The sequence below is a fragment of the Delphinapterus leucas genome, chromosome 2, assembly GCF_059928025.1.
Source record: "Delphinapterus leucas isolate spDelLeu-1000000601 "Yukka" chromosome 2, BTC_Dleu_Yukka2, whole genome shotgun sequence".
Taxonomy (NCBI): Eukaryota; Metazoa; Chordata; class Mammalia; order Artiodactyla; family Monodontidae; genus Delphinapterus; species Delphinapterus leucas.
In genome coordinates, this window is record NC_143130.1 from 110,444,292 (window position 1) to 110,461,123 (window position 16,832).

The window sequence follows — 16,832 nt, forward strand, 5'->3', positions numbered from 1 at the left end:
ATGTGGGGCATGTTTTTTAGTGAGTTCCAACGTCTTACTGTTGATGATTGTTCAGCAGTTAGTTGTGATTCCGGTGCTCTCGCAAGAGGAAGTGAGAGCATGTCCTTCTACTCTGTCATCTTGAACCAATCTCCTATGATATGTCTGATGTGATTCTCTTTGTGTTTGTCTTGTTTGGTACCCTCTCCACTTCGTGTATGGTACCCTCTGTGATTCTTGTACCCGGAGATCTGTTTCCTTCCTCAAAGTTTTCAGCCATAATTTCCTCAAATTTATTTCAATCACCTCTTTCCTTCTCTCTTCTTCTTCTGGACCCTCTATAATGTGAATGTTGGCACATTTAATGGTGTCACAGAGATCTAGATTGTTTTTCATTTTTTAAAATTTGTTTTTCTTTTGCTGTCCTGGTTTGGTAATTTCCATTATTCTCCCTTCCAGATCACTTAAGCCTTCTTCTGTTATCACTTAGTCTGCTATTCATTCCTTCTATTGTGTTTTTTATTTCAGCTATTAAATTCTTCATTTCCAATTGGGTCTTTTTTATATTTTCTAGTTCCTTGTTAAAATTATCACTGTGTAGGTCTATTCTTTTCCCTAATTCAGTTAACATTTTTATTGCCAATGACTTGAATTCTCTCTCTGTTAAATTGTTTATTTCTATTTCATTATTTATTTTTCAGAGGTTTTCTCTTGCTCTTTCAATTGAGAGCAGTTCCTCTGCCTTTATGTATTTAGGTGATACAGTGACTTTTTGTTGTATTGAACTGGTGTTCTTATGTAGGAGCATCCCTATGCAGACTGTGTGTACCCGGTACCATTGGTGAGATAGCTGGATTTGACATGGATGCAAATCACTTCTTTCCTCAGCGTTTGCTGGCAGCTATCCTCCTGGTAGTTGATGGGTCTGGAGGTGGAGTGTCTAGAGCTGGAGCTTGTTGTGAGGTGGGACTTCTCCACTCAGTGGCTGTCATTGCCCTATTGGGGGTGGGGTCTGATCCTAAGTTTCTAGTGTAGAAGCCCTGAGGATCAGGCTTGAGTTGGCACTGTTCCCTTTAAGTGTGTCTTTTCCCCTCTTCCTATACCAGGAAACCATTGCCCCAGAAGGGGGAGCGCTGAAATAAGTGGGGCCCATGTGGACTTTCTGCTCTCATTAGCTGAAAACGGAGGTCTGAACTATCTCCAGTGCCGTGCCTGTGCAGATGCCCACATTTATTACTCTTGCTCCGCTCAGATGCAGCCTTGGTTACAAGTCCTCTTTGTCACTGCCCACAGCCTCCTCTGACCCTGTCCTGTTGTGGAGCCACAGCACAGAGCTGGCAGGGCCCACATGGACTCTTAGAATGTATTCAGAGGTGAGGTGTGGTGGAGCAGCCGCTGCCAGAGATCTGGGCTGCCTCTGATGTGCTGCTTGAATAAGTGTCAACAATGGCTGCTGCCGCCCCACCCAGGCTCTGCCTTAAACCTGGGCTGCCTCTGTGTCCCATGGTGGAGTCTTCTTTCTGATCATGGCAGCCCCAGATGCAGTGCTGTGCTGATGTGGAGTGAGCAGGGCTAGAGCATTTGCTTGGCTTGTGCTGGGGCATGCAGCGAGGTTGAAGGAAACCTGGCAGCTAGCTGCTAGAGCAGACCTCTCTCCTCCCTTCCTTGGGGGCAAGCCAGAGTGTGTGCTGCTCATGAATGTAGTCCAGGATTCCCACCACCCTCCTGTTATTCCCAGGTGTCCTCCAACCAGCCAAGGGGACTTGTCTCTTCTGTGAAGGACCCCAGGAATGTGGCATCCAGTCTGTGGTTCTCACGGCTCACTCCTCAGGGCTGGGGTCCACCTGTGTATTCTTCCTTTTCTTGAGTCTCATCCCAGGGGCACAGGTTCCAATCGAGTGCTTTTTTTCCCCTCCTGACTGATTATGTGTGTGTCTTTCTTATAGCCTTGGTTGAACTGGAGTCCTTCTGCCAGTTTCCAGTTAGTTTTCAGTGAGAATTGTTCCACATGTGGATGTATTTTTGATGTGTTCATTTGGGGGAGGGGGGTAGATGGACTCTATGTCCTCTTACTCCACCATCTTGATTGATCTACTGTTCTTTTTATTTTTGATAGCCCTCATGTGTGCATATATGCATGTGTACACTTGTACTTATGTGTTTGTTTGTGTTTTACTATAGTGGTAACCAGGAAGACCCTGAAGGGAAAAGGTGAAGAGCCTATGTTCTTATGTTCAAAATAAGTCAAGAAAGCTAGTGAGATTGTGCTATTCTACAGCTGATGTGAATGGAATTCCAAAGGCTGGAATGGTGGTGGAAACTACTAAGTGGAGAAGGCTGAGTCCGTGGGAGCTTCTGCAAAGAAAGTAGGAAATGAAGAACACGGGGAGCTAGTAGAGACCTATGGAAAGGTCTAAGAGCTGAGCTTTAGAGATACTCAAATAGGTCCCCAAACCCAGGCTGTACTGGCATTTTAGAAGATTCATTCTTGGCCCTTTGATTGTTCTGTTTATACTCCTTTCCACGTTAAATCTATTCTCATTCCCCAGTTAGTACATTAAAGCAGACGATTCTTAAGTCTTTATCTGTACACATAGTTTCTCCTGAATTCCAGTCTAGTATTTTCAAATACCTGCTGAGCAGTTCTTCTTTCAGTATCTCTCTAGGTTTTCTTGCTCCCAACCTGAGAGCTTAAACTGCATTCACAGCTATCCATATATATTTGGAAAATTGGCAGGTCATGCCCACTAGGGATATCTGTGAATGATAAAATAAAGCAACCTTTGGTCTTTCCTAAAGACACACATAACAGAAAGTCAAACTCCACCAGGTTGGTTAAAAAAACAAGAAGATAAAGACCTCTACGGCCTAGGTAGTAAGCCACACTAATACAGATCTGAAGGGCAGCCTGCAAAAAATGGAGCCATCCACTACACCCAGCACAGGAGAGGAAGGGAAGGGAATCTTGAGATTTTCTGATAGAGGAAAGGAAGATTTGTTTTCTTAATTCAGTGGTGTGTGTAGGCGTGGAGGCAAGTGTTTTTCTCTAAAGCAGTACCTGTATTTTTACTTTGTTTCTGTGACCCTGTTTTACTTCCAAATTTGTGTCCTTTGGAGAAACATGAACTACTTTTAGATGGACGCAGTTTCAAAGATATTGAACTCTCCCTCATTTGCTTCACTTTCGTCTTTCCCATTTAGATTTACTGATGCCCTTCAATTCTGTGGAAGTTACAGTTACGATGTTATTTTTATTTCCGTTGAACAGAGCTTGGAATCGCATCAAACTGTCAAACTCATAATCTAGAGTTCCAAACCTGACTTTTCTTGCAGCCAAGATGAAGTCCAGTGATCCACATGTATGCCCTAGGTGCCAAACTGAGTAGGTTTTCCCTCAGATCTGATTGGCGATCTAATCCTGGATTAGAAGGAGGGTACAGCAAAGCCATCAGGGATCCCTTGAGCTAAAGTCACCTATCAGAGGAATCCCACATCTTCTAGGAACAGGCTTGCTTTAGTATCCCTGCCAGACTCAGTGGTTGATTGGGAGCAGCCCTTGGGAGAAATGGACTCAGCAAACAAATACAGATGAATTTCAGTACAGAAGCTGGAGCCTTTGGTCAGTTATGCTCCCTGTAGTTGGTCTTTGAGGTACATTCTCATGGCCTGCAGCTACCACTGCTTTTCTCTGCTCAGTCAAGTCTTACGCAATATTTTTCTTAGATACATTTGATGAGAACAGAGCCTAGGACAAAATCCTGTTCCACTAAAAATGTCCTTCCAGATTGTTGTGAACAATGTATTTTTAGTGCCATCATTCAAGCCATTAGCAAATTATAGTGGAATTGAATAATTTCTTGTCCATGAATATATCATCCAAGATTGTATCCAATGGATAATTTGTCTAAATTAGAATATGTGTCTAGAAATCACCTGGCACATAAATGGGCTAAATTTGTCAATAAAGAAATGAAATAAGATATGCATTATTTATGCTTAGTGAACCCAATTCCTTAAGTGAAGTTAATTCCTACTGATCATTTGTTTTCAGTTGTTCACAAACCATATTTTAATAATAATTTCTAAAACTTTCTGTGGAATTAATTTCAAACTCTTCAATATATTATAGAATCCTTTGACTTTTAATTTAAAAAGGAATTATAATTTTTTTCCCTATCTAGTATTTTGGTTTAATCTTTCTGATTATTCACAATGCCTCAAGAAATAGTTCAATGGTATAGAAATTTTATTTGAAAGTTCTTTTTATAACTTGGGATATAATTTATTTGGGACAAAGATGTAAAGTCATTTAGGAAAAGAATTGCTTTCTTACAATCTCACATTTCTTGGGCTTCAATTTCCTCTTACCAACATTATTTTTTCTATCCTTGACAGAGAAGATGGAAATAAAATAAAAGTTGAGTGGTATGGCTTTTTCTTTGTCATGTGTTATAAAAATGTTACTTTGAAAGAACACGTTCATTTTTTCTGAACATAACTTCAAAACCATATTTTTTGTATCTTTAGCATTTTTGACAAGCCTCATTTCGTTCTGATTATTGGCCTTTTAAAAATCATTCTTATACTTTTTAGCCACTCTTAAATACTTGTTATTTGTTATGCTCTATTCTTCTCTCTTTTGTGCATGTTCTCTTTTGTAGATGAATTCAGCTACCTTTTGTCCCTTTCACAGTCCAGTGATTACTGTGGCCATGAATTATGAAATATGATAATCAATTGTATGCTTCTGGATTATTATGGAAAAATAAGAGACAGAGAGAGAGATATTTTTGTCATCAAAATATATAATTTCAATTTATTTCTGAATGTCTATCTTCATCCTAATTTTCCTTCATTAAAGAATTGTATTCTCTATGGAAATAACCTTAGATTTCCTTTGCCATATTAAAATGATCAGAAAGTTTTTGTATTTTTTCATATTTTATGTATTTTTTTAATAATGCAGATTTTGATTATACTTCTAAGATTGAACTGGATATGGTTCGTTACCCAATGAAATGAAATTATTAAATTACAGATGGTGTGGAGACAATATTTATATGATAGTAATGAAATCGAAAAACTACATAGAATTCCATGTTGCTCAGGAAGGTCTGGAGGGAGAAAAATGGAGGCACAATGAAGAGGATTTAGACATACATCTGCTATTTCCATTATATGGGTAAGAAGTCAAGGATAAGAAAGTTTAGACACTAATGTTCCATGAGAGTAGGGTAGCCTTTAAACTCTTCAGGAATTTGTTTCCTGGAAATTGCTAGCCAGCCTTGGGAACGTTTCTTAATTCCAAGTCATTTCCACATTTGTTCCTTTTTGTCTTCCCACAGTTCCCAAGGATTTAGTCTACTTATTAATTTTTCTCTAGATATCACTATGTATGCTTTTACCAGCGTTCTTCCCATTGGAAGATAAGAGTTCTAGAATCAGGACTCTGGTGAAGTGAATGGCACTTATGTAAGTCATATAAACTTTCCAAATATTTTTCTGGACTTGGAGTATAAAATGTGTTGGTAAGACTATTGTGATTTATAAATCACTTTAAACACACATAAGCTATTTGTATTGGATTATCCAGGGAGTATAGTCTCTACCTGAACCAAGTTGCTAGCATACAGAAATGCTGAAGAGGATTTTTAAACTTATAATAGTGGAAAACCAATGTGTTCAGAAAGCCTGAAACTTGTATTGGCTGAGGTAGTGATAAAGCATGTTATGAGAATGAAAAAATAAAGAGGGGGGGATGGTTAAATAATTTACCTGCTGATTAGAATAATTGATAGACATGGAAAATGATTCACCCAATGTTTAAAAAAAAAACTGTTGGTAGTTTGCCTTTTTTCCCCCTTTCTCTCTTTCTTTATCCTGCCTTGATCTTCCTTTGTAAACAGTGGTAAGTTGCTTAGCATAGAGAAAATGCCAACAAATGTCCACTGGGGATCATTGAGAAAGGATAAAATATATTTTATTTATATTATGACTTAAATAGCATAAGAATCTAAAGCTCCAGAGGGGAATACACTGCACATGAAATGGCTGCACCCCTGACATATTAGCTCTCATTAATTTCGTTTGTAATAAAATAGTAGTCATTCAGTTATGTCCCATTGTCAAGTAGCACTTTTGGCATACCATTCTTTGGCCCAGAAGTTAAATTAATGTGTTACATGTAGATTGTGGAACTAAGTCAAAATTATTATTTAACACTTACTAAACACACTTAGTATAATATGTACTGCTTTTTACAGGATCATAAAAATGAAATCTTATCTACAGTTCAACAGAATTTCATGAGACAACCTACTATTCTGCACTATGGGTAGACAAAAATCCAACCCCAAACACATTAAATCTACTTAGATTTTTTAAAAGCTCATTAACGTACTCTTAAACTAGTGTTGTATGAGAGTTAAAATTCAGCATTAAAGAAAGTGCTCTGTTGTAAGTTTTATCCTTCTGAAGTTCATTAAATCTCCATAATGCATCTGTTGTTAAGTCCTCTACATCACGCGGAAATTAGTATAAAGAGTTTTAAATCATGTTCATCCTCTCAAAGTGGTTTAAAATATGCTTATGTACAGTTACTAAGTACAACCAAGTATTTTTATTGTAATTTGAAAAATTCCCATTTTAAATCATCTAAAAACATTCTTGCTGAAAACAGAACTTACCGTGAGTTTGAAAATGTACTTTTGCTTTTCAAATTCTTAGTCCTATATTTTGATTTAGGTTTTTAATCAGATCTGTTTCAACAGATCAAAACTTACCCTAGCCCTGCTCAAGGTTATGCAGTTTAACAGAGGCCAGCATTTTGTACTCAGCAAGTTTTACAGGCCAGATGAATATATGTTTGTAGATTAATGATGTAGTATTCTTGATGATTAAATTTTTAAATGAAGAGTTGCAGCATCAAGCAGTGGAAATAGCACTGGAGCTGGAGTTAGGAGAACTGAATCCGAGCTCATTTATGGGTTGAGTAACCTTGGGAAGTCACTTGCTGTCTATGAAGCTGTTTTTCTCCTCAGTCTAGGGGATGATAAAATCCAACTCATAGCATCATTGAGAGGCAACTTTGCAGAAGCACACAGTTCAGTGTCAGGTTTCTTCTAGTTAGTCAATAAATATTTATTTTTTAGTTTTATAAGAAACAGGGAGGGTTTTATCCTCTAATAAGATGTATTCAAAGCCTTAATTATCACATAACTTTAATATTTAGCAATTTAACATTAAGAGGTCTAATTTTCTCATTAAATGACAATATGAGTTTAGTTTTGGACAGACTACTGCATTTATTTGACACAGTGATACTGATTTTATTGTTGTATTTGGTAAGAAAAAATGTGTATGGCCACTTTATATATACACAGCCAGGTTTAGTACATAAAATCTACAGGTTTATAGAAGCTCTAAAGTTTTAGATGTTTATTGTTTCAGCTGAGAAAAAAAAATGTTAACTTGGATTTTTTTTTTCTTTTTAGCAAATCTAAGGCACTTCAGCAACTCTATAACTGTAAATATCTACCTTTGGGGTTGCTTGGGGAATTGGTAGCAATCACATGGAAAAATGTAGCTTGAAGTTACTTCCATGTTTCATTTCCCTAGCTGCTGGAAGAGGAATGCATTTGGGAAGCAGTGTATTTAAGCTCCAGGAGATTAGGATGTGGGTATGAGCCAAGACGTTGTTGGTTGCTGCTTGATGAGGTGACTTATTTGTGGAGTGGGACCAGCAACTGTGTTGGAAGCTAGGTGATCTCAGCCAGAGGCACTGTGGTATAATGGTAGACGTGTGCAAGAGGATGAATGGGAAACCACGCTTAACAGAGTGAAGTGTTAAAGAGGGAACTCAAAGACCTTGCCCATCTGGATTGACCTTCAGGTTGAAAGCAGGTACACTACAAGTGTACCTTGCTATTTGCCTTAGAGTGCACTACATGCTATTTGCCTTAGAGTGCTCCTTGGTCACACGGAAATGGGATTTTTCTCTGATTTGAACACTTCAATGTGAAATGTTAACAAAAACACCTAGCCTAGGGTTTAAAAATGTATTCAACACAGGAAGTCTAGAAAATATTTAATGCTTCAAATAATTTTCCCTAGCCTTTGAGATATCTTATACTAAAATGTCTTTCTGCTGAAGCAGTTTCTAAAATATTAGTTTCCACTTTTACTTTTTGCTCCCAGAACAACTATTCCTTTGAACCAAACATCTCCTTTATGTTATTTTTTCCTTTTTTATTTTTATTTTTTTGGTGCTGAAATAACCCATCCTGAAGACATAAACAACTTGCCTTGATGGCTAGCCCAGACTCTGTCCTGCTGCAGATCTCTTCTAACACTTTCATTTCTTACCCCAAGGAGCAGTAAACATGAATCCTGACCCACCAGGGCAGCCCCAGAACTGAGAAGAGATACACTGCAGCTAAACACTAGGTAGAAGTAAAAACAATGCCTCAGTTCGATAATACTAAATGTGCTGGGAAGACGGTCTCTAAGAGAAAGGATAAATAACCTATATAATGAAGAATTAGTTAGCAGTGTTATGTAAATATTGTAGCAGCATCAATGAGGAGGTAAGCAGATGTATTTTAAGACACTATATTATACAATACACTGTGCACTGTTTCCTGGTGATAAGGTTTTTAAAGTATCTTTATAAGCTCTTCTTCTCTGTTGTGACAGGATTATTTTTGCACCTTTGGAAAGCAACTGAAAGAGGAAGCTTGGAAAAAATCCTGCCTAACAAAGCAGTCATACTCAGATAGCTTAAACTATAAGAAACAACTGATTTAAGATAAAAGAATAGATTAAGATACAAGATTAAAACATAAGTATAAATGATATTCTCATTTTTTTCAGTGCTGTATATTCTTGTCAGTGCAGTGAAATGTTAAAATGTTGAAGGATGGAATTGTTTTGATTATTATTCCACTGAATTTTAAGTAGTCACTGAAGCAGATATTTCATGTAATAACATCCAGAAACTATAATCCATGTACTGTAATGGGTAAACTTGGGTGAGTGGATAAGGTAATGTACAAATTACCGAAAAGGAAATCACACTAATTTAGAGAAATGTTTTAGCTACTGGCATCAATAAATTGACCCCCCAGTACTCTTCAGAAAAAGTTGACTATACATATTCTTCTCCCTCCACCCCTGAAAAACCTCAGTTTTATAATGACAAGATATTAAATAATTTCAAACTATCTAGATTAAAATTTTTTCTTCAGAGAATATTGATTCTTGATTTGACAGTGGTGTGCAAATCACTGAAATTCACAAATTCTGTCTCATTTTAAGCGGTTTAAGAAAAATTAAAATTTTGATTTAGTGAAACAGTAAAAAGGTACATGCTACAAAAAGCAGAGAAATGGAAATATCTTAGCTAGTCAAAAAATGAATAGTTTTTTTATAGTTAACCCCTCTATATAACCAACTGTTGATGGTCTAGCTGTGTTTGTATCATTCTAGACTCTGTACAGAGAACGTTTAATTGAAGGATGATTTCTTCCCTATATTCTTCCTGTTGCCATCAGTTGTTGTGTACTCAAGAAAGGCAAACACATTTTAATACTAGTTATATTTTAGTCAGGAGGCCACCAGAGCAGGGATATGTCTGGGAATAGAAGCCAGAAGCACAAATGCACTGAATGAAAGTAGATAAACACAGATACAAGGAAAATCATTAGGTTGAAATCCGGTTAAAAATTAGAATAAGTCAAAATATAGAAATACAGGCACAGGCTAGAATCTAGGAGTTTCATCCAGGTAACCAAAGACGATGAACAGGGGGCAGATGAGAACTGAATGCATTTAGCAGTGGCAATCAGGTGTCTAGAAATGAATCAAACCTCTGGGGACCTAGGAGAACAAGGGCAAGGCAAGGGCTTACAGAAAAATACGCTTCCATATTGGAAAAATCCTTATTCAGATGATATTTATAATTCCAGACCCAAGAACTGTTGAATTCAGTTTATCAATTGCTAAGATACGTCAAGTCAGTCTCCCGGTGTATGCTTCCTAGGTGATTGCAGTTGGTTTTCTCTCTTATTCCATTGTGACTAAAAGCACTGTAAAAGACTGTACACAATGAAAAGCATTAGCTTTCTAAAATCTACCATCTCCTCACACCATCAGGCTGTTTATCAGACCTGATTACAGTATAAATATGTGAATAGTTAATTCACTGCAGGAAAATTAGGAGGGAAAGAGACTGGTGGATATTTGTGAGGTGGACTAGAGGTGGTAGAGTTGGAACTGAGATGCCACTGAGCCACCTGAGTTTATGCTATTCCTGAGGTAGAATATGGAAATGGAACTGGGAACAAAATCTACAAGTTTGTTTTCCTGAATTATGAATTAGGATTTTGGAGATGTTTATGAGGTCTGTTCTTAAAATCTTTGGAAATAACTGAATATAAGGTTAATTTTACTTTATAACTCCTCTTGTCATGTTCACTGGGATCTAATTGAACAGAGCAGACACTATCAGAAGAAGCCTGTTACAATTGACATTTTTATTAAAGAAAAACTCCAGGGAAGTCAATATGAAAATGGCTACTCTAGGGACTTCCCTGGTGGTCCAGTGGCTAAGACTCTGTGCTTCCAATGCAGGGGGCCCGGGTTCGATCTCTGGTCAGGGAACTAGATCCCACATGCTGCAACTAAAGATCATGTATGCCTCTATTTACAATAGCCAGGACATGGAAGCAACATAAATGTACATCGACAGATGAATGGATAAAGAAGATGTGGCACATATGTACAATGGAATATTACTCAGCCATAAAAAGAAACAAAATTGAGTTATTTATAGTGAGGTGGATGGACCTAGAGTCTGTTGTACAGAGTGAAGTCAGAAAGAGAAAAACAAATACCGTGTGCTAACACATATATATGGAATTAAAAAAAAATTGTTCTGAGGAACCTAGGGGCAGGACAGGAATAAAGACACAGATGTAGAGAATGGACTTGAGGACACAGGGAGGGGGAAGGGTAAGCTGGGATGAAGTGAGAGAGTGGCATGGACATATATACACTACCAAATGTAAAATAGCTAGTGGGAAGCAGCCGCATAGCACAGGGAGATCAGCTTGGTGCTTTGTGACCACCTAGAGGGGTGGGATAGGGAGGGTGGGAGGGAGACGCAAGAGAGAGGAGATATGGGGATATATGTATACATATAGCTGATTCACTTTGTTATACAGCAGAAACTAACACACCATTGTAAAGCAATTATACTACAATAAAGATGTTAATTAAAAAAAAAAAAGAAAAATCCTGCATTTCACACCAAAGATCCTGCAGGAGGCAAAGAAGATCCCGTGTGCCGCAGCTAATACCCGGCACAGCCAAATAAATAAATAAATAAATATTTTTTTTTTTAAAAAAAGAAAATGTCTACTCTAAAGAAGATGAAGGTTTTGTTAAAATCTAAATATTTACTATAATGTTGAGTTTTGAATTGCTACATAAGGCAAGGAATGTTAATTAATTTGAGCCAACTGCTGCATCTTTAAGATATCCAGTTGTGGAAAGAAAGGTTTTAAAAACCTGAATTATCCATGGAATGGATGGTAACTATTTAGCATTTCATTTCATCTCAGAAATAAGATGAAACCATTTTCTTTTATGTTATTTACATGAACAACATTTTTAATACAATTTACTCTTAATACTTTGATCTAGCCCATGGTCGATTGCCTTATAAACCAATTAGTCAAAGCTCTACAGAATGATTACAGCCTCAAAAGGAAAAAATATTAAAAAAATTTAAACAGACAAGTGCTGAATGAACCTCACCTTGTCAGGAGAAAGTATAGTTAATAAGAAAAGACAATGTCTGCCACATTTAGCTTTCAAGAAACTAGTTCCTGAAGTACTTAGTGTCACTGATTTGCTGAACTACTCTACATCTTTATTATCAGATTCCAGATTATCCTTAGAAATAACTTCTTTCTGGATTTGCCAATTAAAATATAGTTTTAGTCCTGGACTTTTGTTTTTAAAACAGCATTTTTTTCTATTAAGTATATTAATCAACATTAACCAAATTAAATATATTAATTGAACTGTTCTCTTCCCAGTTTCCCTCCCCACTTCTTTTTTTCTTTCTCTGCTTTCCTTATTTGGGGACACATTAAGGCTGAGGACAAAGGAAGGAAAAAGAGGGAGACCTAATCTAGTATCTGGACTTACTCCTGTTCTTCCTAGCAAACAGTATAAATCTCCCAACTCCTTTTGCTTTCCTTAAATTATTTTGATTTGGAATTCTGTCATTTGAAATTTGAAGTGTCCCAACTAATATACTTTTCTTTTTTTTTTTGTGAACAGTTTTATTTACGACACTATTTACAGTCACCTTTCAGCACCTCAGTATTCTAAGATAGGATATAATGATTTACATAACTTCACTCTATAACATCATAATTTGCTTCAAAAATCTTGATTCCAGAAGAAAATTCTTATTACTTAACATGAATCCCTATAATATTTATTGTAAAAATGCCAATTCTACTATTAATAATAGAGTAATAAAGTCAGTAATGTGTCTGTGTAATAATATGCAGTGAATAACAGTTTATCTTGTTGTCAACTTAATAAAGTCCAAACATTCCCAAAACAACCAGGATTTTGAGAATTACAGAGTCTGGACATCAATGCTTGCAATTACCCAGTTGTCCGCTAGAAAGCTGGTACAAACTGGCACTAACATTTTTAAGTGACTTTGGGAATCACTTTTACATGTAAAAAATTCAATTAAAAAAAATCAAAGAAAAGTATATGGTATTCCAAGCATTGTTCCTTATAATATTTCAACTTTTTGCATTGATTAAAATACAATCTGAGACAGAGTAAAACTGTGTTCAACAGTTACCAAAAATACATATAGTATACATACCTATGAAAAGACCCACCTCAATAAAACAAAATAACATTTAATATTTCAAATATTCAGAAGCATATGAATGCATTAGAAAAGGTCTTTAAAAGCTACATAATAAACCAGTAGTTAACTCAGGAGAGGGATCTAGGTTTGAGTAAGGTCAAAGGTGAATTTTTAATTTCTGTTGATTTTTTTTCAAAGATCACATATATATATATATATATTTTTTTTAGACACTAAATATGGTCTATTATTGCTTCTTTCCAATAAACACAGTTGATCACATTTTTTTTATATGCAGCACGTTCTTACTGGTCATCAATTTTATACACATCAGTGTATACATGTCAATCCCAATTGCCCAATTCATCCCACCCCCACCCCCACCCCCCGTGCTTTCCCCCCTTGGTGTCCATATGTTTGCTCTCTACATCTGTGTCTCAATTTCTGCCCTAAAAACTGGTTTATCTGTACCATTTTTCTAGGTTCCACATATATGTGTTAATATACGATATTTGTTTTTCTCTTTCTCACTTCACTCTGTATTGACAGTCTCTAGACCCATCCACATCTCACCAAATGACCCAATTTCGTTCCGTTTTAGGGCTGAGTAATATTCCACTGTATGTATGTACCACTAATTCTTTATCCATTCGTCTGTCGATGGGCATTTACGTTACTTCCATGACCTGGCTATTGTAAACAGTGCTGCAATGAATATTGGGGTGCATGTGTCTTTTTGAATTGTGGTTTTCTCTGGGTATATGCCCAGTAGTGGGATTGCTGGATCATACAGTAATTCTATTTTTAGTTTTTTATGGAACCTCCATACTGTTCTCCACACCCTCGCCAGCATTTGTTGTTTGTAGATTTTCTGATGAAGCCCATTCTAACTGGTGTGAGGTGATACCACATTGTAGTTTTGATTTGCATTTCTCTAATAATTAGTGATGTTGAGCAGCTTTTCATGTGCTTCTTGGCCATCTGTATGTCTTCTTTGGAGAAATGTCTATTTGGGTCTTCTGCCCATTTTTGGACTGGGTTGTTTGTTTTTTTAATATTGAGCTGCATGAGCTGTTTATATATTTTGGAGATTAATCCTTTGTCCGTTGATTCGTTTGCAAATATTTTCTCCCATTCTGAGGGTTGTCTTTTCATCTTGTTTATGGTTTCCTTTGCTGTGCAAAAGCTTTGAAGTTTCATTAGGTCCCATTTGTTTATTTTTGTTTTTATTTCTATTACTCTAGGAGGTGGATCAAAAAAGATCTTGCTGTGATTTATGTCAAAGAGTGTTCTTCCTATGTTTTCCTCTGAGAGGTTTATAGAGTCCGGTCTTGCATTTAGGCCTCTAATCCATTTTGAGTTTATTTTTGTGTATGGTGTTAGGGAGTGTTCTAATTTCATTCTTTTACATGTAGCTGTCCAGTTTTCCCAGCACCACTTATTGAAGAGACTGTCTTTTCTCCATTGTATATCCTTGCCTCCTTTGTCATAGATTAGTTGACCATAGGTGCATGAGTTCACCTCTGGGCTTTCTAACTTGTTCCATTGATCTGTGTTTCTGTTTTTGTGCCAGTGCCATATTATCTTGATTACTGTAGCTTTGTATTATAGTCTGAAGACAGGGAATCTGATTCCTTCAGCTCTGTTTTTATCCCTCAAGACTGCTTTGGATATTTGGGGTCTTTTGTGTCTCCATAAAAATTTTAAGATTTTTTTTCTAGTGCCATAAAGGATACCATTGGTAATTCGATAGGGATTGCATTGAATCTGTAGATTGCTTTGGGTAGTTATAGTTATTTTCATAATATTGATTCTTCCAATCCAACAGCATGGTATATCTGTCCATCTGTTTGTATCATCTTTAATTTCTTTCATCAGCGTATTATAGTTTTCTTCATACAGGTCTTTTGTCTCCCTAGGTAGGTTTATTCCTAGGTATTTTATTCTTTTTGTTGCAGTGGTAAATGGGATTGTTTCCTTAATTTCTCTTTCTGATCTTTTGTTGTTAGTGTACAGGAATGCAAGAGATTTCTGTGCATTAATTTTGTATCCTGCAACTTTACCAGATTCATTGATGAGCTCTAGTAGTTTTCTGGTAGCATCTTTAGGATTTTCTGTGTATAGTATCATGTCATTTGCAGACAGTGGCAGCTTTACTTCTTCTTTTCTGATTTGGACTCCTTTTATTTCTTTTTCTTCTCTGATTGCCATGGCTAGGACTTCCAAAACTATGTTGAATAGTAGTGGTGAGTGGACATCCTTGTCTTGTTACTGATCTTAGAGGAAATGCTTTCAGTTTTTCAATATTGAGAATCATGTTTGCTGTGGGTTTGTCATATATGACCTTTATTATGTTGAGGTAGGTTGCCTCTAGGCCCACTTTCTGGAGACTTTTTATCATAAATGAGTGTTGAATTTTGTCAAAAGCTTTTTCTGCATCTATTGAGATGATCATATGGTTTTTCTTCTTCAATTTGTTAATATGGTGTTTCATATTGATTGATTTGTGTATACTGAAGAATCCTTGCATCCCTGGGATAAATCCCACTTGATCATGGTGTATGATCCTTTTAATGTGTTGTTGGATTTCTGTTTGCTAGGATTTTGTTGAGGATTTTTGTATCTATATTCATCAGTGATATTGGTCTGTAATTTTCTTTTTTTGTAGTATTTTTGTCTGCTTTTGGTATCAGGGTGATGGTGGCCTCATAGAATGAGTTTGGGAGTGTTCCTTCCTCTGTAATTTTTTGGAAGAGTTTGAGAAGGATGGTTGTTAACTCTTCTCTAAATGTTTGATAGAATACACCTGTGAAGCCATCTGGTCCTGGACTTTGGTTTGTTGGAAGATTTTTAATTACAGTTTCAATTTCATTACTTGTGATTGGTCTGTTCATATTTTCTATTTCTTCCTGGTTCAGTCTTGGAAGGTTATACCTGTCTAAGAATTTGTCCATTTCTTCTAGGTTGTCCATTTTATAGGCCTAGAGTTGCTTGTAGTAGTCTCTTAGGATGCTTTGTATTTCTGTGGTGTCTGTCACTCCTGCTTCTTCATTTCTAATTTTATTGATTTGAGTCCTTTCCCTCTTTTTCTTGATAAGTCTGGCTAATGGTTTATCAATTTTATTTATCTTCTTAAAGAACCAGGTTTTAGTTTTATTCATCTTTGCTGTTGTTTTCTTTGTTTCTATTTCAGTTATTTCTGCTCGGATCTTTATGATTTCTTTCCTTCTACTAATTTTGGGTTTTGTTTGTTCTTCTTCCTCTGACTCCTTTAGCTGTAATGTTAGATTGTTTATTTGAGTTGTTTGTTGTTTCTTGAGGTAGGATTGTATTGCTATAAGCTTCCCTCTTAGAACTGGTTTTGCTGAATCCCATAGGTTTTGGATTGTCGTGTTTTCATTTTTCTCTAGGTATTTTTTGATTTCCTCTTTGATTTCTTCAGTGATATCTTAGTTATTTAGTAATGTAGTCTTTAGCCTCCATGTGTTTGTGTTTTTTAGGTTTTTTCCCCTGTAATTGATTTCTAATCTCATAGCATTGTGGTCAGAAAAGATGCTTGATGTGATTTCAATTTTCTTAACTTTACTGAGGCTTGATTTGTGACTCAAGATGTGATCTATCCTGGAGAATGTTCCATGCACACTAGAGAAGAAAGTGTAATCTGCTGTTTTTGGATGGAATGTCCTATAAATATCACTTTAATCTATCTGGTGTATTGTGCCATTTAAAGCTGTTTCCTTATTTATTTTCATTTTGGATGATCTGTCCATTGGTGTAAGTGAGGTGTTAAAGTCCCCCACTATTACTGTGTTACTGTCGATTTCGTTTTTACAGCTGTTAGCAGTTGCCTTATGTATTGAGGTGCTCCTATGTTGGGTGCATATATATTTATAATTGTTATATCTTCTTCTTGGTTTGATCCCTTGATGATTATGTAGTGTCCTTCCTT